Source organism: Cetorhinus maximus, chromosome 5, assembly GCF_964194155.1.
Source record: "Cetorhinus maximus chromosome 5, sCetMax3.hap1.1, whole genome shotgun sequence".
Lineage (NCBI taxonomy): Eukaryota > Metazoa > Chordata > Chondrichthyes > Lamniformes > Cetorhinidae > Cetorhinus > Cetorhinus maximus.
The window spans coordinates 33,525,689-33,549,095 of NC_135883.1; the positions used below are offsets into that span (position 1 = coordinate 33,525,689).

The 23,407-nt window shown below is 48.1% G+C and overlaps 1 pseudogene; it reads right to left on the reverse strand.

The window, feature by feature from the left end:
- Positions 1-19,032: 19,032 nt before the first annotated feature.
- LOC144680444 (uncharacterized) lies at positions 19,033-23,135 on the reverse strand (annotated as a pseudogene).
- Positions 23,136-23,407: the final 272 nt, after the last annotated feature.

A 23,407-nucleotide genomic window follows, 5' to 3' on the forward strand; every position in this document is an offset into this window, starting at 1 on the left:
TCCCTCGGGCACATATTGCAAACTATTGAGCATTTTAGTGGACTGCAGAACAGTTTGTTTTATTCATTCATGGGATGTGGGATTCGCTGGCTGGGCCAGCATTTATTGCCCATCCCTAAATTCCCCTGAGAAGGTGGTGGTGAGCTGCCTTCTTGAACCATTGCAGTCTGACCCAGTGATACTGAAGGAACGATGATATATTTCCAAGTCAGGATGGTGAGTGACTTGGAGGGGAACTTCCAGGTGCTGGTGTTCCCATCTATCTGCCACCCTTGTTCTTCTAGATGGTAGCGGTCATGGGTTTGGAAGGTGCTGTCAAAGGAGCCTTGGTGAATTCCTGCAGGGCATCTTGTAGATGGTACACACTGCTGCTACTGTGCGTTGGTGGTGGAGGGAGTGAATGTTTGTGGATGTGGTGCCAATCAAGTGGGCTGCTTTGTCCTAGATGGTGCCAAGCTTCTTGAGTGTTGTGGGAGCTGCACTCATCCAGGCAAGTGGGGAGTATTCCATCACACTCCTGACTTGTGCCTTGTAGCTGGTGGACAGGCTTCAGGGAGTCAGGAGATGGGTTACTCATCACAGGATTCCTAGCCTCTGACCTGATCTTGTAGCTACAGTATTTATATGGCTAGCCCAGTTCAGTTTCTGGTCAATAGTATCCCCAGGATGTTGATAGTGCAGGACTCAGTGATGGTAATGCCATTGAACATCAAGGGGTGATGGTTGGATTCTCTCTTGTTGAAGATGGTCATTGTCTGACACTTGTGTGGCGCGAATGTTATTTGCCACTTGGATATTGTCTAGGTCTTGCTGCATTTGGACAGGGACTGCTTCAGTATCTGAGGTGTCGCGAATGTTGCTGAACATTGTGCAATCATCAGCGAACATCCCCACTTCTGACCTTATGATGGAAGGAAGGCCATTGATAAAGCAGCTGAAGATGGTTGGGCTGAGAACACTACCCTGAGAAACTCCTGTGGTGATGTCCTAGAGCTGAGATGACTGACTTCCAACAACCACAACCATCTTCCTTTGTGTGAGGTACAATTACAACCAGCGGAGAGTTTTCCCTCTGATTCCCATTGTCTCCAGTTTTGCTAGAGCTCCTTGATTCCACACTCCGTCAAATGCTGCCTTGATGTCAAGGGCAGTCACTCTCACCTCACGTCTGAAGTTCAGCTCTTTTATCCATGTTTGAACCAAGGCTGTAATGAGGTTGGGAGCTGAGTGGCCCTGGAGGAACCCAAACTGGGCATCAGTGAGCAGGTTATTGCTAACAAGTGGCACTTGCTAGCATTGTTGATGACCCCTTCCATTACTTTACTGATGATCGAGAGTAGACTGATGGGGTGGTAATTGGCTGGTTTGGATTTGTCCTGCTTTTTGTGTACAGCGCAATTTTCCACATAGCCGGGTAGATGCAATCGTTGTAGCTGTACTGGAACAGCTTGACTAGGGGCGAGGCAAGTTCTGAAGTACAAGTCTTCAGTATTATTGGCGGGATATTGTCAGGGCCCATAGCCTTTGCAGGATCCAGTGCCTTCAGCTATTTCTTGATATCACGTGGAGTGAATCAAATTGGCTGAAGACTGTCATCTGTGATGCTGGGGACCTCCGGAGGAGGCTGAGATGGATCATCCGCTTGGCACTTCTAGCTGAAGATTGTAGCAAATGCTTCAGCCTTATCTTTTGCACTGATGTGGATGGGGATATTTGTGGAGCCTCCTCCTCCAGTAAGTTGTTTAATTGTCCACCACCATTCACGACTGGATGTCGTAGGACTGCAGAGCTTAGATTTGATCCGTTGGTTGTGTGATCGCTTAGCTCTGTCTATCACTTGCTGCTTATGCAGATTGGCATACAAGTAGTCCTGTGTTATAGCTTCAGCAGGTTGACACCTTATTTTTAGGTATGCCTGGTGCTGCTCTTGGCACGTCCTCCTAGAATCTCCTTACTAAAGCTGGCCATGGAGCAGTCACTGGTGGAGATGCTCACAGCCCCTTGCAAAGTCATCATCCCGGGTATGGATGAGCTTCCCCCATGGTTCAAGCTAATAGTGCAGCCTTTCAGTGCGGGTTAGGAGAATGCCTGCGCCTGAGCTCAGAGCACAGCATGCAGTCCAATGGGCAAAGCTGCTGCCAATCAGTCAGGTGGAATGGGCAGAGGTGGTTGGGATTTTGGGCAGCCATGCAGCACTCTAATCTCTGGCCATCCAAGTGGTGGCCAGCACTCTCTGGGGTGCGTTAAAGGGCATTCAGACTTAACCAAGACAGGTTCTTAGTACACCCAAGCTAATCCACGCATCTCTCTGTTTCATCTTGCAGGAGGAGTACATCAGGGTCAGGAAGCCTGGTGACCAAGCTGTATGACTCATGGTATACAGAGAAGGAAGACTGAGAAGAGAGCGGCGGAGGCACCTGGTTGCACAAAGAGAGGAGCAGCACCCTCAGGAAGAAGGGGCAGCTGGAGCTCCCAGACACGCCGCCAAAGGGCAACAGTGAGCCATTGCTGGTCGGCGCCTAGCTAGACCCAGGGTCTATAGACGCCGCCTTTCATTCCTGCAGATGACAGAGAACTCGTGTCACCAAAGACTGCACATGTCTAGGGAACTGGTGGGTAACATCTGCCAGCTACTACAGGGTTTGGTGCCACAGGGAAATGGAGGGCATCCACTGCCAGTGGCCATGAAAATGACTGCGGCGCTCAATTTCTATGCCAGTGGCTCCACAGGTAACCTCTGTGGGATATCACAAGCCTCCACCCACAAATGCATCCATGAGGTCATGGATGTCATCTTCACGAGGGCACACAACTTTGTGCATTTCGCCCAGGACCAGTACAGCCAGGATGCAAGAGCCATTGGATTTTCCGAGATCTTGGGTTTCCCACAGGTGCAGGGTGACATCGACTGCACTCATGTGGCGCTCAGATCTCCGTCATTTCGCGTGATCAACTATGTCAACCACAAGGGATTTCATTCGCTGAACCTGCAGCTGGTGTGCAACCACCAGGAATGCATCCTGCAGGTCTGCACACGGTTTCCAAGGAGTGTGCATGACTCCTGCATCTTCAGTCAGTCACAGATTCCCTGATGTTTTAGAGGGTCCACAGAGACTGAAGGGCTGTCTCCTCGGGGACAAGGTCCAGGGTTCCTTGTTCTGATGAGCTACCTCTGCTACCCGCAGAGGCCGTGGCTGATGACACCCGTGCGGCAGCCTCAGACTGCAGTAGAGCGAAGGTATAACGAGGCTCATGCAGCAACTCACAACTTGGTGGAGCAAACCATCGGGATGCTGAAGATGAGGTTCTGGTGCTGGACCGGTCTGGTGGAGCCCTGCAATACAGTCCACAGAGGGTGTCACGCATCATCGTTGTCTGATGCGCCCTTTACAACCTGACGCTCCAACGGGGAGAGGAGCTGGCTGAGGAGGGGCTGGAGCTGGAGGTCTCCTCTGATGAGGAGGACGCCGACGGGGATGAGGATGAGGAGGTCCTCAAAGACGAAAATGACGGGGATGAGGCCCTCGCACTGGCCAGACGACGTTTGAGAGGCCCTCATAGCTGTTAGATAAGTGAAGGATGATGATGACATGCAGTGAGGAGACACCATAAGATCCTTACATTTCATCTCTGAGTGTTTGACTCCAGTGTGGCTTACGGCAACATACGTACCCTCTGTGATAATGCTTCTGTCATGAAGATGCAGTGGAGACCCTAATAGTCGCTCGATTGCAGCAGGATGATGATGACATGCAGAAAGCACACCCCATTGACCTTAACATTGCTTCCGAGAATGTCTGATTCCTGCCTGGCTGAGGGCAGATTGCTTGTGCTCTGTGATCAGGGGCATATCATAGAGGCACAGCCGTGAAACTTTAAAAGCCTCTGATCCTTTGTCCACCAGCGACATTCTGGACTAAAGTCTCTATGGCGGCCGCCATCCTGCAAGTGTTGACCTCGGTGCGTTGCAATGCCAGCGCTATCACCTCATCCTGAAGGTGGATGGACTCCTCCATCGTGCCTTGCAATGTGAGGAGTGCAGCGGATATCCCTTCCTGATGTTCCCGAGCTTGCCTTTGCAACTCCAGCATCTGTGACATGACTGAGTCCAGAGACTCGTCATCTGACTCAGACTCAGCGAATTTCTGGCCTCCAGCAGTCCTCCGAGTGCCGGACACCTTAGAAGTCCCTGCCGCCACCTGCTGTGGACCAGACAGTGCGATGTGCTCGCCAGATTTTGCTCCCGAGGCTACTGTAAAGCTAGGTCACACCGAGGTGTGTGTCTCTGTGCTGGTGGAGGGTGTGGGTGAGCACTGTGACGGGACTTCAGGGAGGGTGCCTTCAGATTCCTCTTCAGAGGTTTATTCAGGGCTTGATTGGAGGTCTTTGGGTCGTGAACTCTATCGGCTGTTTGGCAGATGTGCCTGCGCAAGCAAGGGGAAATAATTAACGCATGGCAGTGGCCTGTGACACAGGGTGGTTGTCTGATGGACGTTGCACTGCTGGATCCTCACTTGGTAGAGCAGCGCCGACCTCACCGTCAGCACAGGAATGGTCCAGATTCTTATCAGTCAGCTGGATGGCTCTGTTTTCAAAGTCTGCGAAGGCCTTGATTTCAGGCATCCCTCCACCAGTCTGTGACCTCTCCCTTCTGTTGTGTGCCAGCTCGTCCTGCATGAATAGAGATGGAGAGAGTGTAAGCAGGACACCTGCCAGGCCAGATGATAAGTATGCCTGGCCTGTGGGTGGTGAGTGGTCCCATGAATGGGATGAGGGCAATGAAGGTGTGTGCGAGAGAGTGAATGGTGATGTCTCTTGAACTGGCAGTGAGTGAGGGCCCTGTGGATGCGTCTTGTGTTTGTGAATATGTGAGTTGAGAGTGTGAGAAGAGTGACTTACCCTGGTGGAATGGATGAGACCATTCATCCTGCATTGGCACTGGCTGGCTGTCCTCTTTTGCAGGGTATTGGTGCTGACCACCACTGCCACAGCCTCCCAAGCCTGGTTGGTGATGTTGCATTAGAGAGAGTGTGAGCAGGACACATGGCACTGCGGGGAATGTTTGTGTGGTGAGCAGTACCATGGGCAGGAATGAGGATGTGAGCCCGAGAGGATATGAGCCTGATGGAGATGTGAGAGTGTGTGTAAGAGTTAGTGGTGTTGTCCCTTGAGATGTGAGATCCCTGTGGATGTGTGATGGGTTTGTGAGTGTGTGAGCTGAGAGTGATAAGAAGAGTGAATTACCCTGGCGGAATGGATGAGACCATTCATCCTGTAGTGGCAATGGGTGGCTGTCCTCTTTTGCAGGGTATTGGTGCTGACCACCGCTGCCACAGCCTCCCAAGCCTGGTTGGTGATGCCGCTGCTCAACCTGCAGCCGGGTGGGCGGGGGGTGGTATAAGACATCGTCGTGGGCCTCCACGGCATCCAAAAGACATTCTAGTGACGCTTCGCTAAACCTGGGGGCTGCAGTCTTTTTGCCTTTCCTGGGCATCTTCCCTGCAGTAATCCTGGGCCGGAAGCACTGAGAGGTGTACGCATGGCTGGACTTTAAATATTGCACCTGGTGTGAAGAAGCGGCGAGGTGATGGCGTGGCGGGCGAATGAAAGCCCGCTGCCATGGAAACGGCGTATTTCCTGGGAATGCATAATTAATGCGGTGGGTGTGGGATGATACAATGTGAAAAGCCGCCAATGCAACCAGCAGGTAAAACATTGCTTCACCTGCATGCTGCCGCACTTAGTGCAAATCTGGGACGATTCCGCCCAATGAGTCAAAGATTATATTCAATGTGAAATCTTGGTTCAGCGGCACATTTCATTCTATTCTAGTACAAGTTTGGATTATCTGACAGGGAAAATTTTCCTTTCTCTATTTTCTAAAAGAAAAAAAAATGCCTACAGTTTATGTCACAACATTCATACATGAGAATACATAGCAGCTGGATGGGCAAAGAGGTCAAAAAGGTTGCCGATTTAAGCACGAGGCCAATTTAATTGTGATTAACTAAGAATAAAAAGTGCAACAACATTCCTGCAAGCCCTGTGTGAGGCCTCCAAAAAGTTAGAAGATAATCACTCACTGAATTGAGCATCTTACAAATCAGGGGCTTAGCCCTGCTTACCAGGTTAGCCAAAGCACGCCCCTGGAATCTAATTGTACAGCCAAAATATTATCATTAAGTTGGCCTTATTGAGCCAGAAGTCTACATGTTTACTCTAGCTTTTAATCACTGGCAAAATTTTGCCTTAATACCTTCACAAATTTACTTTTAATTTCTTCTGAAGAGGATTTTCGGGACTACAGGGAATGTTGTTTGGAGAGAGATGAGGAGCTGCTTCATTCTATAATCAGTCAATATTAAAGAAAATCACCATTAAAATTAAAGATTAATGAAGCTGAAATGAATCTTATCTCTACAGAAATGTTGCAACGCGCACACATTTTCTCTACATCACGCCTCAGCATCACATGCATTATGTCCAAATTTCTAACAATTGTCATGCCTCAACTTGCACTTTCATTAAACAAATCACAGCTAAAGGGGCTGGGAACATGCTAATTAAATACGAGGAAATTTGCAGGAAAAGTTTCAATGGGGAATTGCTAAACGCGTACGTAAGCAAATCTAGGAATTGAGAACTCTGTTCCCAGCCCTCCCAAATTATACTGCTACAACTGGAGGCCAGCAGCAAAATAACCAGGCCACCCCCCCTGTCAAGGCTGCACAACATACATCTTTGTGACCTCCCAGAGATAAAACCTCGCATATCCCTGCACTATACAGTAATTAAAGATATTTGTGTTGTTCCCATTGTTTGTCATTGTTAAGGATATAAATGAACTAAAAGCAGAAGACAACTGGAACTGAATCAAAAGAGTAAAAATTCCATTTTCATTGATCTGATCGGCTGAGAAGACTACCGGAACGAGAAAAACATTTGTCTAATTTGTCAAGAATACTTTGCCCATACAAAGGAAACTGGAGACAAGATAAAGGGAAGACGTAATTTATTAGGGTGATTAGAGTCAGTGAAAAAAACAGTTATTGTAATGAAAATGATTGAGGTTGAATCAATGCAATAGAGGTGATCAATAAAGGAAGCATTACATGTATATCTAAGGGTTCCAACACAAACTGGTAACAGCCATTCTATTAAATTAGACACATTCTATTAAACGCTACAGCATCAGGGCTAAATGATGACTGAAGTAAATATACTTTGACGTTTCCTATAAGTTAACTTTAATATTTGGAATTATAACAGGCTGCATCATTCAACGAGAGAAGACCTAGAACACCTGGGGACTGGTTTCGTCCGGGCACTGTATAACACTGTAAACAGAGAGGCGGAAAACCTTCCCTGTTCACTCTTTTCAGGTTAACTGCAAAACAATTTTATTTGCAAAAGGATGGAGTCAGTTTTCATTTGCACCGCATGAGTGATAGTTTGACAGAGCAAATCGCCTGTCCATTGTAGAACTGCCTGATTTTCATTTCTGTGTCTGAGCGGGCAACTTGCTGCATCAGATTATCTCCCATGGTGAAGATGAAGATTTACCCTAATAGCTGTGTGTTTGTTAAGAACATTTAAAGTTGCAAATCTCACTGGGCGAGAACAAGTCTTCCTAAACAAAAAGGGAACACAAACACTTATTCTCCCTACCTACCCCTGCTATAACACCAGATGTTAAATAGGTCTATTTCCTGATGGATAGTTTTTATGGATGAGTTGTACCCTTCCTACTCACAACTATACATAATCAATCTAGACAACCTGTCGTTGACACTAGGGAAACCTGATGTGTTGTTTACTATTTGAGTCTAGAAACTGGATCCCTCCCTGCTGGAATCGTTATCACTTAATTTAAATCTGGAGCATCTTTTATATTTGTTTTAGTGTTTATAGCTAACCACTTGCCTCTCACTATCCACAAAAGCATAGAAATATAAACAGCTGCTCAATACATCAAAGTTACTGCGCAGACACATGTCATTCGGCTCAACCTGTCCATGTCAGTGTTACCCTCCATGCAAGTTAATCCCTGGGTGGAACTTAAAGCCCCCCAACGGTGAGTTTGGAGGTGGGGGGGAGGCATTTAATCAGGTAGGAGGGCCTGGGGTGGGAACCCTGCCGCCTCCCCACCTTTGGCCAATTAAGTCCAGAAAGGGTGGCCCCTGAATGGCCCTTCCAACCAGGATGCTAATTGAGACCCCTAAGTGGACAATTAATGCCCACTTAAGGGCCTCATCCCACTGCTGCTGGTATTCAACCAGCGGGGGGAAGGGGAGTGGTCACATGGGGAGCACAATTAGCAAAACTCTGTCAGGGTAGCTTGCGTTCTCCCAGGAGGGGGAGGGTCCACAGTTTAAAGGCACTCATTGCTTGTTCAAGAGCCCCTTACTTGTGGCTTCCTCCCTCCCCTAACCTGTGACCCCCTCCCCACAACCCCTCTCCTGCCTTTATTCGCCTGTGGCCTGGGTCCCCTTAATTGACTAACAGCCCTCTGGGTTGGAAATCCACCCCCCTCACCCCTTGCACCCTGGGTCCTAAATCCCAGGGAAGGCCTGACACTGGCCAGTTAGGTGTCTGATGGGCCTTCACCAATGGTGGCGACGAGGGGCTCCCACCAGTTCTCCAGCCGCAGGTGAGACCCTTGCCACAAACATTAAATTCTGCCCTCTTTGCCCATTTTTGCTTTATCAGCAGTCCACTCTAATCTTGAACGTTGATGTAGTTCCTACCTTAACCATTAACTTTGGAAGTGAATTCCACAGGCTCACAACTCAAATATTTCTCTTGCTTTCTGTTCTAAATCTCATGTGTTCATGACACCTCATTTTTCACCCCGAACTACTGGAAATAATCTGTGTCTACTGACCCTGCCCCATCCCCTTGCATGATTTTAAACTGCCACATTACCCTGTAATATACATTGTTTTAATGAAAAAGCAATCTTGCTTTGTATTTTAATTTCCTCATACTAAGGAGCATCCTAGTGAATTAGCATTGTACCCTCTAGCCTCAATATTTTTCCAATGTGGAACCCAATCTTGCACACAATACTACAATTGAGACCTTTTTAGCATTTTATATGGTTCATCGTTACCTTTTGATTATTTTATTCCATACTTTTCCGCACTGCCACTTATTGCCAGATGATTGAAAATGACCTCTTGAAAGACAATTTGCAAGAAAAACTGCAGCAAAAATTGTTTTGACTCAACTTAAAAACTGATATCTGAGATTCTAGGAAGAGAGATCACAGATGGCCAGGTTGAAACGGAAGTTTCAGTGTGTGAATATAAAATAAAGCTGACATAGCGTAACTGAGGCTAAGATTGAAAGATTCAGTAGCTTAAACCTGGTGATTGAAGAGCACCACAACTCATAACATGCTCATATATGCCAGCAACCTTGTACTGATTATGTGGCATATTTTATTTCCACAGACAGACATGCAGGAGAAAACTAATTCCTTGGGCCTACAGTCCACCTCACAGCAGTCTACATTATCTACCCGACATCAAGCATTAGCTCAAAGATACCAAATTTCCATGCATTTGGTGATTTCCTGGTAGTATCACAAGGCACGTGACAGCCTAGGCGTGGAGGGAGTGAAATGATTTGCTGATGAAACATAGCTCAGTGTGGTGCTGAGATACAATATGCTGCCTCAGCTCGTTGAAACTCTTCAGCAGACTTGGCTTGGGATTTTAATGTGGCTTGGGCAAAGGGGAAAGGAGGACAAAATGAGTTATCTTACTTTCTTTTCACCTTTGCAAATAGGATTCAAATCCAGCTGAGATGAAAATGTAATGATGGGAAAAGAGAAGCGAGAAAAGATTATCAGGCCCATCATTTTCATCATATCCCTAGATGGTGTCACCTCATGCATCAACCTTATAAAATGTGAATAAAATAAAGTAGCGGAAAAAATAAACAGAGAGAAAAAGACAGCGTACTAAATTGTAAAATGTTCCCTTGCATACATGTTCCTATTTTTGTACTTTACTGATGTAGCAAAACTAGCAAGAGCTTTATTTATTTTCCTATTTCCCCACAGCATTGTTTGTGAATCTTCAGGAAATGGTCAGTGGCTATCATCAAGGATCATCATGTTCTATTACTTTTAAACAGTGTTCATGGACAGAATTGAATGCCCTCTCTCACGGTGAATTTGGAGGCGGAAGGCATTTAATTGAGTGGGATGGTGGCGGATGTAGTAGTAGGGTCTGGTACATAAAGGGTTAATGTGGGACTGAGCACAGTACCGCCCACACAATGATGTAAAAAGGCACATGACCCAGAGCCTGAGTCAGCCTAGAGATGGACAGAGATGTGTAAAGACCTAGGATGGAGTCAGCTCCATACCTGTACCCTCTACTGTATATATGTACATAGTTATGAGCTGTTAATAAGGACTTGCTGTTAACATATTCTAGACTATGAAGCCTACTTCATGGTGTCCAGAGCGGGGTTCTTCATGCTGGCAGCATCAGGATCCAAATCCTCATCTTCACAAGAATGCTGAGAAATTAAGAAAAAGGACACCTCCAACGGATTCTGCACTGAACCCACTCCCAACTGAAGCTACACACGCCGGGAAAACTCCCCAGGGAATAAACAATAAAAAGCTCCAGAGACAGAAGAGCCTAGAAGCAAACAAAAAAAAGGTAGAAGTCTTACTCAAGCAGAAGACTCCAGCTTCAGCAAGCAAGGCCTGCAGCCTGCAAAGGGTGAAATAAAATTTTTAATTTCCAGGCCAGCCAGTCCTGAGAAACCCTTTTTAACTCATTCGGTCAGAAGCGCAGTTTGAAAGCAACTCGTTGCTAAACCCAATCCCAGACTCCAAGTCTCAACACGTGGTTCCCGAGTCCAGCAGAAACAAAAAAAAAAGGATTAATAATTGATTTTGTACATTCTGGGTACCTAGCGACCGTCCAAGTTTGGAAACAGCAAGCCCACAGTTCTTTTCCAAGAGTCCCAACTCGGAACACAATACCGCTGAATGAATTAAATCGGCAGCCAGCCGACCTACACCACCATTGTGGTTTCTTCTTCTTCAGGCCGAAGCGTGCTGCTACCAAAAAACCAGCAAACGCAGGATGATCCTTTGTTCAGCAGTAACCGGCGGTACCATCTTGGAAGCCTGTAATCTCTTAAAGCTGTACCAACACTTCTTAAAATCATCAAAAATGGATTGCAATTCCACACTTCCAGTTCCACTGGGATTCACTCATAGCCCAGTCCAGTCACAGAATTGGAGTCTTTGGGGGAAAAGATTTTTAAGATATAATGTTACTGCAGGTCTAAATAAAAAAATCAGAGGAAGAACAAGTTTGTACATTTCTATACTCGATTGGGCCAATAGCAGACGAGATAATTGCATGACAAGCTATTCGTGAATCATCTGCCAAATGTGATGTGTTTTGAAATCTTTCAACATCTATTTCAACTTTAGATCCAAGAAAATACAGGAGAGAGCTAAATTTAATAAGAAAGTCCAGCTCCTCGGGTACCTGTCAATTCCTTCATTAAAGATCTCTAAAGGATGACAGGAGGATGTGAATGTGAAGAGTTAAAGTCTGAGCTCATCCGAGACACAATCATGGTGGGTGCTGCAGACGATTCACTCTCTGACCTCCTACAGGATAAAGATGATCTTACCCTTGACAAGACTATCCAGCTACTTAGACTGTCTGAACTACGTGAACAACACAGAACCATCCTAAGGGGAGAGAACACTTCATGGGGCAGAAACCAACCCCCAGCCCACCATATCAGGTGATAAAAATGCAGGGGCCACGCAAACCTGGGAAAGCAACCCTTGAACCGCCCAGCAGAGTGACCTTGCCAGCACTGTGGTGTGAAGCGCCCTCACAGGAAAGATCAGTGTCCTGCGTGTACTGCCCAATGCTTCCACTGCAACCGACAGGGACACTTCGGTAAACTGTGCAAGTCAAAACCCCAGCATCGCACACACATCCCAAAGGTCATCCACAAGGTCAAGACTGAAGCCGCAGAAGACACACAGCCATTCTTCTTGGGGGACATCAGAGAATGCGGTTCTTCATTTTGGAATGCGGATACCCTGGTAAATGGTCACCCAACAAATTTTAAGTTAGATTCAGGAGCCAGCGTGACAGTCCTGTTAGACGAGGAACCATGGCTTTTTGACTTTGAATGACAGGCACTCCACTGTATGGAGCAGGGGAAGTCTGACTTCCAGCCCTCGACATGATCCTTGAACCACTGAGATATGGTGACGAACCCATCTTTGAGCTGATGTATGTTGTCCGCAATCAGCTTTTCTCTCTTCTGAGCCGAGATGCCTGTTTAGTTCCTGATCTTTTCCAGCTGGCGGAAGATATCAAGACTACCGCAGCCGTTAGCTGACCAGAACAGTACAGTCCTGAGTCCTCAAGCGCTAAAGAGTATTCAGACTCTGATTTCACCTATGATCTCTCTTCTTTTTTTGCGGAGCAGATTTGTCCATCATCATTCCAGGTCCAGGAAAGACCCCAATGGTCAGACCTACCTACCGCACACACAAGACTACCAGAGCACCTCCGGTGGAAGTGGTACCAGAGAAGGATCAACAATCTGAGGAGTATCTACCTCCAACTACGTTGGGACAGTTGGTAGACACACCAACCATTGTGCATACACAGCAACTTTCAGTCAGGGTGCCAAAACCACAGGGGATGCTGGAACCTGGTAACAGTTGCGTGCCATCAACAACAAAAAGCAGAGGTGAGCAAGCTACTCAGTCTTCTCAGAGAGCATCCAGATGGCCTAAATGGAAAAGAAACAAGAAAAAACCCTGCCAAGCAGATGAATACCATTTTCATCCAGCCTGCAAGAAATGATCAAGAGTAACAACAACCATACATCACCAAGCCAGCCAGGCCTGGTTTAATATCAAGCAATGGAAGAAACAGATGAAACTATGCCCAAACACCAATCTGACCTCCAAGCCAACCACAAAAACAAGCAACACCAGAGCCTACCATTCTCCCAACAGCACCGCGAATGAGGTGTGGAAAGGTTATAAAGCCTCCAGACTGCCTGAACCTCTAACTTCAAGGACTTGGAGGGGGTAGATGGGGTAGTGAGGATGTTGTTAATGTCCTTAATGTTAATACTGTAACAGCAAAAAGGTTAGAATAGCAATAAGGTTGTAACAATAAGGTTAATGCCCAAGATGTTAAGTAAACTGAAATAACTCTATATCCATGGGATAAAGACTTGGGGGGAGGTGTAGTAGTAGGATCTGGTACATAAAGGGTTAATGTACAGGGACTGGGTACAGTACTGCCCACACAGTGATGTAAGAAGGCACATGAACCACAGCCAGGGTCAGTCCAGAGATGAATAGAGTTGTATAAAGACCTAAACTGGAGTCGGCTCCATACCTGTACCCCCTACTGTATATATGTACATAGTTATGAGTTGTTAATAAAGACTTATTAGTAACATACTCCAGACTATGAAGCCTACTTCATGGTGTCCGAAGCGGGATTCTTCAGCGGGCGGGGACTCCGCCGCCTTTCCACCTCTGCCCCGATGGCCTTCCTGCTCTGCTACCAATTGAGGTCCTTAAGTGGGTAATTAATGCCCACTAAAGGGCCTCATTCAGCCACCGCTGGTGTTCAACCAGCAGCCACTGGGGTAGTCACCATGCAGGAAGCCCAAAAATCAAACCCTATCAGGATTGCTTGCAGGCTTCCAGCAGTGGGGGATCTATTATTCAAAGATGCTCAGTACCTCTTTGAGGGACCTGACATCAGGAAGCGTGGGGGTGAGGGGGGGGGCACTGAGAGACACCCCCTTGCTCTTACTGCCAACCTCCCTCTCCCCTTCTCCCTCTGTTATAAGGTGTTGGGCGTAGTTCAGTGGGTCTTATTAAGGCAATTGTAGTCTTAGGTCGTTCAACAGTGAGTATTTATTAACTACTAGAAACTATGTACATAGGTACTGTCAAGGTCCAAGCTAGAAGCTGTCTCTATGCTTGCTTCTATACACAGCTCTGTCAAACACTACACTGACCCCTGAGCGCAGGCCATATGTTCTATTACATCACTGTGTGGGTGGCACTGTAGTCAGTCCCTTGTTAACCCTTTATGTGCCAGACCCTTATACTACACCTGCAACCCCCTCCACGCAACCCCCCCATCCCACCTGTGGCCTGGGTCCCTTGGTGATTCCAGGGCTCTGGTTGGTGCATTAACAGCAGCAGCCAATGCTCCCTCGGTGGTGCTGCCTGCAACACTGTCGGCCTTTGATTGACTGGCAGTTATTGGGAGTGGGGGGGGGAAGTGATTTCCAGCCCGGCCTCCTTGATTCTGGAGAAGGCATGTCCACTTAATCAAATTAATAGGCCTTCAGTAAAGGAAGCAATGCAGGGCTCTCACCAGCTCTCCAGCTGGTAGGTGAGACCCCTGTCACCTGCATTAAATATTGCCCCATGTGTGGAAAAGACATGCCTCGAGTCATTTGCCCCATGTGTACAAATTTTCACTTCTGTACTTTAAATGACATCTCATTAGCCCACTTCACAAAATCATAGAATCACAGAATCACACAGTGCAGAAGAGGCCCTTCGGCCCATTGAGTCTGCACCGACATGTGAGAAACACCTAGGCTAACTACCTAATCCCATTTACCAGCACTTGGCCCATAGCCTTGAATGTTATGACATGCCAAGTGCTCATCCAGGTACTTTTTAAAGGATGTGAGGCAACCCGCCTCCACCACCCTCCCAGGCAGCGCATTCCAGACCGTCACCACCCTCTGGGTAAAAAAGGTTTTCCTCACATCCCCCCTAAACCTCCTGCCCCTCACCTTGAACTTATGTCTCCACGTGACTGACCCTTCAACTAAGGGGAACAGCTGTTCCTTATCCACTCTGTCCATGCTCCTCATAATCTTGTACACCTCAATCAGGTCACCCCTCAGTTTTGTCTGCTCCAACGAAAACAGCCCAAGTCTATCTAACCTCTCTTCATAATTTAAATGTTTTATCCCAGGCAACATCCTGATGAATCTCATCTGCACCCCGTCCAGTGCAATCACATCCTTCCTATAATGTGGCGACCAGAACTGCACATAGTACTCCAGCTGTGGCCTCACCAAGGTTCTATACAACTCCAACATGACCTCTCTACTTTTGTAATCTACGCCTCAACTGATAAAGGCAAATGTCCCATATGCCTTTTTCACCACCCCACTAACATGCCCCTTCACCTTCAGAGATCTATGGACACACATGCCAAGGTCCCTTTGCTCCTCAGAACTTCCTAGTGTCATGCCGTTCATTGAATACTTCCTTGTCAAATTACTCCTTCCAAAGTGTATCACCTCACACTTTTCAGGGTTAAATTCCATCTGCCACTTATCTACCCATTTGACCATCCTGTCTATATCTTCCTGTAGCCCAAGACACTCAACCTCACTGTTAACCACCCGGCCAGTCTTTGTGTCATCCGCAAACTTACTAATCCTACCCCCCACATAATCATCTATGTCGTTTATATAAATGACGAATAATAGGGGACCCAGCACAGATCCCTGTGGTACGCCACTGGACACGGGCTTCCGGTCACTAAAGCAGCCCTTTGTCATCACCCTCTGCCTCCTACAACTAAACCAATTTTGAATCCACCTTTTCAAATTACCCTGTGTCCCATGTGCATTTGCCTTCTTTATAAATCTCCCATGTGGGACCTTGTCAAAGACTTTGCTGAAATCCATATAAACTATATCAACTGCACTACCCTCATCTGCACACCTGGTCACCTCCTCAAAAAATTCAATCAAATGTGTTAGGCATGACTGTCGGAGATTAATCACACCAAGGCATCATTTCATATGTAGAAGCCCCATTTATTACTTGTGCACAAGGGAGACAATACAATGAGAGCTACTGTACCGTCTCATAGCAGAATACACGCAGACCTGTTAAAAGCATTTTTACAGCCAATCAGTAAATTTTGCACAAACCTATCCGTTTATTTGCATAAGTTAACTGACCAATCCATGTTCCAGTAAATTTCCATTCCCCTCACAACAGATGTTGTGCTTATGCACATGCTTATCACAATCCTGATTACATTTGGCCTGGGAAAGAACAAAATGGAATGTCTCAGGGCTCATCCTACAACTGTGGTCAGACAAGATGGTATTGTTCTCAAGGCTGCAGTATTTTTCTCTTAGGCCTAGGCATATAATTCAACTTCTCCATTAACCCTTTTAGCACTAAATGGGTTCCCTGTATTTGCTTAGGCCACCACACTTCCCCCCTTTTGTCCTAAAAGGACAATCCACCACCCTTAGCCAAGTTCTATGTATCCTAGTCACCGGGTTTAATCCTCAGTGGGGTCCTGATTCCTGAGGAGAGGGAGGGAATAGATAGCTAGCTTGCCACCAGGACTCTGTAGGTTCTGTAGTCGGCAGACAGAGCAGATGCAACATAGGACGAGCTGGATAACAACGTACAGAACAATGAGTAGGGCAAGACCTATGACAAGGTATTTGAGGAGGGTTTTAAAAAGGTCCCCAAACCACCCACCGATATTAGGGAGCCACCCTCACCAGTCAAAGGATTTTTCCTGAGCAACTGCATGGAGGAGGTGCACTTGGTCCTGAATGAAATGTACATCAGTCTCAATCTCCTGGTCCTTGTTAACGTAGAAACAACATGTTTCGTTAATAGCTGCACAGACTCCCCCCTGCGCTGCCAGCAGGAAATCCAGGGCCATACGGTTCTGGAGGACAACCTTGGAAAGGGATTTAGCTTCCAACTGCAGACTCTGACTGGCGTTAACAGTCTTATTCTCAATAAGTTCCATTGCAGCAGAAATATTAATAATGGCCTTTTCCAGCTCTGAGACCCCTAGACTTGGGATGAGGACCCGGACAAATTTGTGGAATCCAGTGTTACAGGTAACAAGAGGGTTCCAGGTTGATCGTTTATGACGCCTCACAGGCCCTAGATGGTGGTGGAGAGAGTGAATGGTAAGGCGCTTGACCCCAAAGGCCTCAGGGACAATATAGCACCTGCACCATGCAGGTGCCCGCCCAGTTGACAGAGAGGGTTTTGTACGCCCTGTTTCCACAAAGCCAGGATGAGCCATTGCGGACAAGGGTAGGGTACCAATAAGTGGAATTTTGGCAAAAGTTAAGCCGCTTCCAGACAAAAGAAGGATTTGTCTGGGCATACCAGCGTATGCAGCAGGTCTGACTGAGCTGCAACCCTCGCAGGGCCAGCAAGTCGGGGCAACCGGGCTGATTTTTGTAATTGCAAGGCCCAGATTCTTCAGTGTAGTAGCCATTAGAGGTCCAAGTGGAGGTGGGATTATTTGAGGTGAGATTGTATGATCGTTGGCAATCACACCCACCCACATTAAAGTATGTGAAATTAACCTCAGATCTCGGGACCTGCGAAAGACACACCATCTCATTGGCCTTGCACTCCCAAAAGGTGGTCATAGGACCAGACTGGTTGTGGAACCGAAATCAGCCCTCCCGGTAGTTATAATCAGCAAGGTAGGCACAGGAACCCAATGGCAACTCGCCCACCCGAGTACTACCCTTGGTATAATTTTTCCTGATGCATAGCCAGGCCGGCCCCTTAACAACCACAAAGGTGGGCTCCCGTCTCCAAATGGGCATTCGGTGAATGAGGGCCCCTGTATTACCTAGGGACCATGTGTAATCTGAGGGGAAAGCCAGAAAATGCATCTCTGAGGAGGAGGGGTTAACAGGAAAATGAGTACAAATCCAACATTAAGTTCGGTTAATTTGCGAGGCTACAGCCTGCATTCGTTGAACCGCAGAATTGGTAGTCCATGCCCCTTCAAGGACCACACGGGACAGGATTCAAATCAGGGTCAATATTCTGACGGCTCAGTTAAAGTTCCTGTACAAGCACTTCCGTCTGAGGTCAGCGTCCGCTTGACATGCGAGGCATGGATCCACAAGGGTCGTCCTTCAACCTTCACTGCTGTATGGGTGGTGAGCAGGAATTGGAAAGGTCCCTCCCATCAAGGTTCCAAACAGTTCTTTCTCCTGAAGGTTTTTACCAGGACTAGATCCCCAGACTGGTATTGATGGCAATCTTCAATGGTGGGCTTTTTCTGAGCTTCTACTACCTGTTCATGCAAGCTCTTGAGAGAATTAGTAAGCGCTATACAGTATGTAATCATTTCCTCATCCGTAGCGTGGATGTCCATTTCCCTAGCAGACAAAGGTGGTGTCACTGGGAGGCGCATAGGACGTCCCATTATAACTTCATAAGGGGACAGGGGGGTGGTACGGTTAGGGTGAGAGCGCCTAGTCATGAGCGCCAAGGGTAGAGCTTCAGGCCATTTCAAACTGGTTTCTTCACATAATTTAGCTAGTTTGTTTTTCAGAATACCATTTTGTCTTTCCACTGCCCCAGTAGACTGGGGGTGGTATGGGCAGGAAAGGTGATGGTTGCATTGTAAGGCCTTCAGCAGTTCCTTTATCACTTTAGCGGTAAAATGAGGCCCATTATCACTTGATAAAATCTCTGGTATCCCGAACCTGGGTATGTACTCACGCAACAACAATTTTGCAACAATAATAGCATCATTTCGTCGGGTGGGATACACCTCCACCCATCGTGAGAACAAACATACTATAACTAAAACATAATTATATCCCAAACATTTAGGCATTTGTATAAAGTCCATTTGTAGGTGTACAAACGGGCCCCATGGCTGGGGTCCCGTACCAGCAGTCACTGTGGGCATCTTGCCTGAGTTATGTCGTTGACCAAGCAGACATTGTGAAGCTATTTTAGCTGCCATGGTGAAAATTCCAGGCGCAAACCACATCTGCCATGCCGTTCTGTTCATCCCCCCTTTGCCCGCATGGGTAAGTGAATGTAACATGCGGGCAATCCAGGGCAGGAGTGAAGCAGGGGCAACTGCACGGCCATCAGAAGAAATCCAGAGGCCATCAGAGCGTTGTGCGCATGATGCTTGAGTCCAACTGTGTTGTTCACGGGTAGATGCCTGTGACTGCAAGTGAATAAGATCGGTTAGACTAGCTACAGGAGAAGGGGTTGCAGCCTGATAACAAAGAGGAACCACAGACCCAGTGAGACCGGCCGCGGCTGCACAGGCGGCACGGTCAGCCCTATCATTACCGTGAGAAACAAAATCATTGCCCTGTGTATGGGCAGAGCATTTAATAACAGCAAGGGAGGAGGGGAGCTAGATAGCCATTAAAAGATTAACGATGAGCTGGCCATGGCGGATGGGGGATCCTGCTGATGTGAGGAATCCCCAGAGTTTCCAAAGTTTCCCAAAGTCATGTGTCACGCCGAAAGCGTATTGAGAGTCAGTATAGATATTGGCCGATTGTTTGGTAGCAAATATGCGGCTCGTATAAGGGCGAAAAGTTCAGCGGCCTGGGCAGAGCAGGACGGTGGGAGACGAGATGCTTCAATAACAGAGTAAGAGTCACAAATAGCATAGCCGGTAAGTAAATCACCGTTTGGTGATCGAGTAGAGGAGCCATCGACAAAAAGAATGAGGTCAGGATTTAACAGAGGATGATCCTGCAGATCTGGGCGAGGTAGGGTGGAGTGCTGGACAATAGTGGAGCAATCATGAGGCTCGCCGTCTTCCTCCTTGGGTAACAGGGTAGCGAGGTTGAGGGTGGTGCATCGGACAATAGTTAACGAGGCATCCCCTAAAAGGGCTGTTTCAAAGCGGGTGACACGGGCAGCGGTAAGGTAGCCGAACGGTTAAGGAGAGCCGCAACTGCGTGGGGAACATGTAGAACAACAGGGTACCCAAGGTTAAGGGACTGGGCGGCAACAACAACGAGGTAGGCTGCCGCAATGGATCGAATACAGGAGGGATAACCGCACGCAACAGGATCTAAGCGAGTACTGTAATAAGCAACCGGTCGCTGGGCATCCCCATGGGACTGGGTAAACACCCCCTGTGAAAAGCCGCAACATTCATGAACATAAAGGCGAAAAGGCTTAGTATAATCTGGAAGGCCCAGGGCAGGGGCAGAAATAAGGGCCGTCTTGAGAGCCGCAAAAGTGGCTTGGGAGTCCGACTCCCAAGCAAGGTCCTCAGGGGCTGAAGGGAGGGCAAGAGCCTGCAAGGGCCTAGTGAGCTCCACATAATTAGGGATCCACTGTTGACAATACTCCGTCATACCAAGAAAATGAGTCAGATCCTTTTTAGCGCAGGGGAGGGGAAGGGAGATAATGCTGTCGACACGGCGTTTGGATAGGAGTCGAGCGGGGCCGTCAAGAACATGGCCCAAATACTCAACATGGGATCGGCAAAACTGTAACTTTTCACGGGAATCCTTATGGCCTTTACGGGCTAAGGCTTTCAAAAGGGTGAGGAAGTCGTTGAGACAAGTCTGCTCAGACGGAGAGCAAAGAAGCTAGTCAACGACGTACTGGAGGAGAGTAGAACTTCCGGGGAAGGAGACATCGGCGAGATCAGCCTGCAGGGCACGGGAGAAAATGGTCGGGCTCTCCGTATACCCCTGGGGCAACCGGGTCCATGTATACTGAGTACCATAAAAGGTGAAAGCGAAGAGAAACTGAGAGTCAGGGTGTATGGGTATGGAGAAAAAGGCTCCACAGAGGTCAACAACAGTATAACAAGTGGAGTTAGGGGGAACACAGGTAAGTATGGTAGTCGGGTTAGCCACTACTGGATAGGCCGGGATCACACAAGTGTTTACCGTCCGCAAGTCCTGGACAAAACGCCAGGCATTCTTGCCTGGCTTCCGCACAGCGAGTATAGGAGTGTTGCAGGGGCTAACAGTGGGAACAGCAACACCAGAGTTTAAAAGGTCTTGGAGGACAGGCTTTATGCCTTCCATCACTTCGGGATTAAGAGGGTATTGAGCTTTCCGAGGGAGGGGTTTAAAGGGATCCAAATGCACCCGAAAAGGTTCTGCTGAAAATACTTGGCCAACATCATTAGGACCCTTTGCCACAAGATATTGGGGATAGTTACCAAGGCATTGAGGGAACCAGTGGTTACACTACATTGAGCATGGTGCTGAAAATAGGCAGGATACTCAAGGGGCATAGAGGGAAAAATTTGGATAGCCTGATCATAGATATTTAGGTAGCCGTCCATCAATTCCACAGATGATTGGGGATCCGTGCACTGAAGGCGGTACACCATAGGACCAAGGTCCCTGGCCTGATACCCATCAGAGACACAGAGGGTAACATGAGGCGCAACATCCCGGGCATGAAAAAGTGGTTGGGCAGCTGGAGGAAGGGACACAGAGCCAGCAACTCCTTCCGGTCCGACTCAAAGGGAAGATATAGGAAGAACATAGCACTCACCCAGATGGCCTGTTACCTCACGGACATACTTATGATCTGAGCAGGCAGAGTAGTGCGCCGTGCAGCGGAGATCCCGAAGCCAGTGTTGCAGGGGCGGGTGGATGGCTATCGCGGTGGAAATACGGTGGTCGGTCAGAAGCCGGAGTAGCACAGTCTTGAGTTTCTCGGATAAATCACAATGTCCGAAATTCCACCACCAAATGTGAGGATGACACAAAGTATCTTCCTGTAGAAGGCCGATGACTGTGGAGTAAGTAGACTCGGGAACTTGAAGAGTGATAGAATTATTAGAGCAGTCTAAAGTGCATCCGAGTTTGCAGAGGAGATCGCGACCCAAAAGATTGACCAGGACATTGGCCCCGAGGAGGAATCGATGGGATCTTTCTCTTCCGTTCAGGTCAAAGGGCACTTCTTCGGAAACTGGCAGTGAAAGCGGTTGTCCTGAGACCCCAACGACGGAAATGGAATCCCTAGAGGGGGGTGACATCATGGGGCCTCATCAGGCCGAAGGGTAGAATAAGTCGCTCCATTATCAATAAGGAAATTCAAGAGACAGCCATTAACAGACAAAGGGATAGCAGGTTCCTCAACGGTAATGAGAGGTAAAAGGGTATGGCAACTCTATTGTGTCGTACCCCCAAATGGATTAGCTACCGAGTAGGGGATCGTTTGAGGGGCAGGGTAAGGGATCGGTTGGGGAGCAGGGGCCGGCGCCTGCTGAGGTGCCGCCCGTGATGGAGCTGCAGGGGGCCGAGGCAGGTCCAAGCCCAACGACCCTTCTGGCCACAGTTAAAACAATTTAAGCAGCCGCCCCCTTTTAGTCCTGCCTGACGGCCTCTCCCTCTCCCTCGCCGTCGATTCCCCTGGGCAACCCCTGTTGCCAATTAGGCTGCCACATATTCTGAGGCCACATAACAGGTTGGGGCTGGCAATTATAAAAGTTGGGCAACTGAGAGGCTAATTGAGGGGCAGCGGTGCCAGCGCAGGCGCTGCGAGTGGAGCTGCAGGCGGAGGGGCGATGGGCGGCGTTGCCACTGGGGGTGCTGCTACTGGTGCTGCTGGATTGTCTAACACCGGTGCCATTATTCCTTTCTTTGGGGGTTTCTGGCATCGGTTCAATTGGCGCTCACAATGTTGGAGGGTGCTAATAATTTCTTGAAGATTTTTCTTACCTTCCCACCCAATACAAATAAGGGTAAAGGCTTTCTTAAGATCAGGCTGCAATCCCTGTATAAGACCATAAGACCAAAAGACATAGGAGCAGACATTAGGCCATTCAGCCCATCGAGTCTGCTCCGCCAAGAGCCGGAACAGAATCCTGAGGATTAACACCAGAACATTATACAAAGAATAGTACGGAATCTTTCAACATAATCACAAACATCCTCATTGGGTCTTTGCGCTGTGCTGTGGATTTTGTGCCAATCAACTATGTCAGGGAAAGCCTTCCGCACGGCTGCACAAATGCGCTGCCAGAGTTGTGTCTCCTGATCCACAGCAAGAGGGCTGGGTGGTGGCCACTCACAGTTTTCCCGAACAGATCGCCAACACTGGGTACCCAGACAAGTATCAAGAACCATATCTATATCATCACAATTGGGGTTATGACATTTGCGGAGAATTTCAAGTTTCTGTATAAACTTCTCAACTCACTCTTTAGGGTCGGGGGTGGATTCAACAATTGCTCGTAATTCGGAAGGTGCCCATGGACGGTAAACTTGCATCTGACCTCCTGCAGGTATGCTCTCATTGGCATCTGCGTCATGGCGCCGGAGGACGAAGGGTCGTTTAGGAGGGCTGAATCCGACAGGGGGGATTCCGAGTTCCGTCTCCGTTGGGAGCGGGATCGGGCTCACACACCGGTAGTACCATCAGGTTCTGACGCGCCCCCAGGAGGCGGCAGAACCGGCGGGGCAGCCGCAGCCGGGGGTGGAACCTGTTCATGGTCATCATAAGGAGGAGGGGACCGGTAGACAGGCCAGTCCCGATCGCTGAGCTCATCATCGGACAACAGAGGCGCTGGGGGCTGCGCAGTTT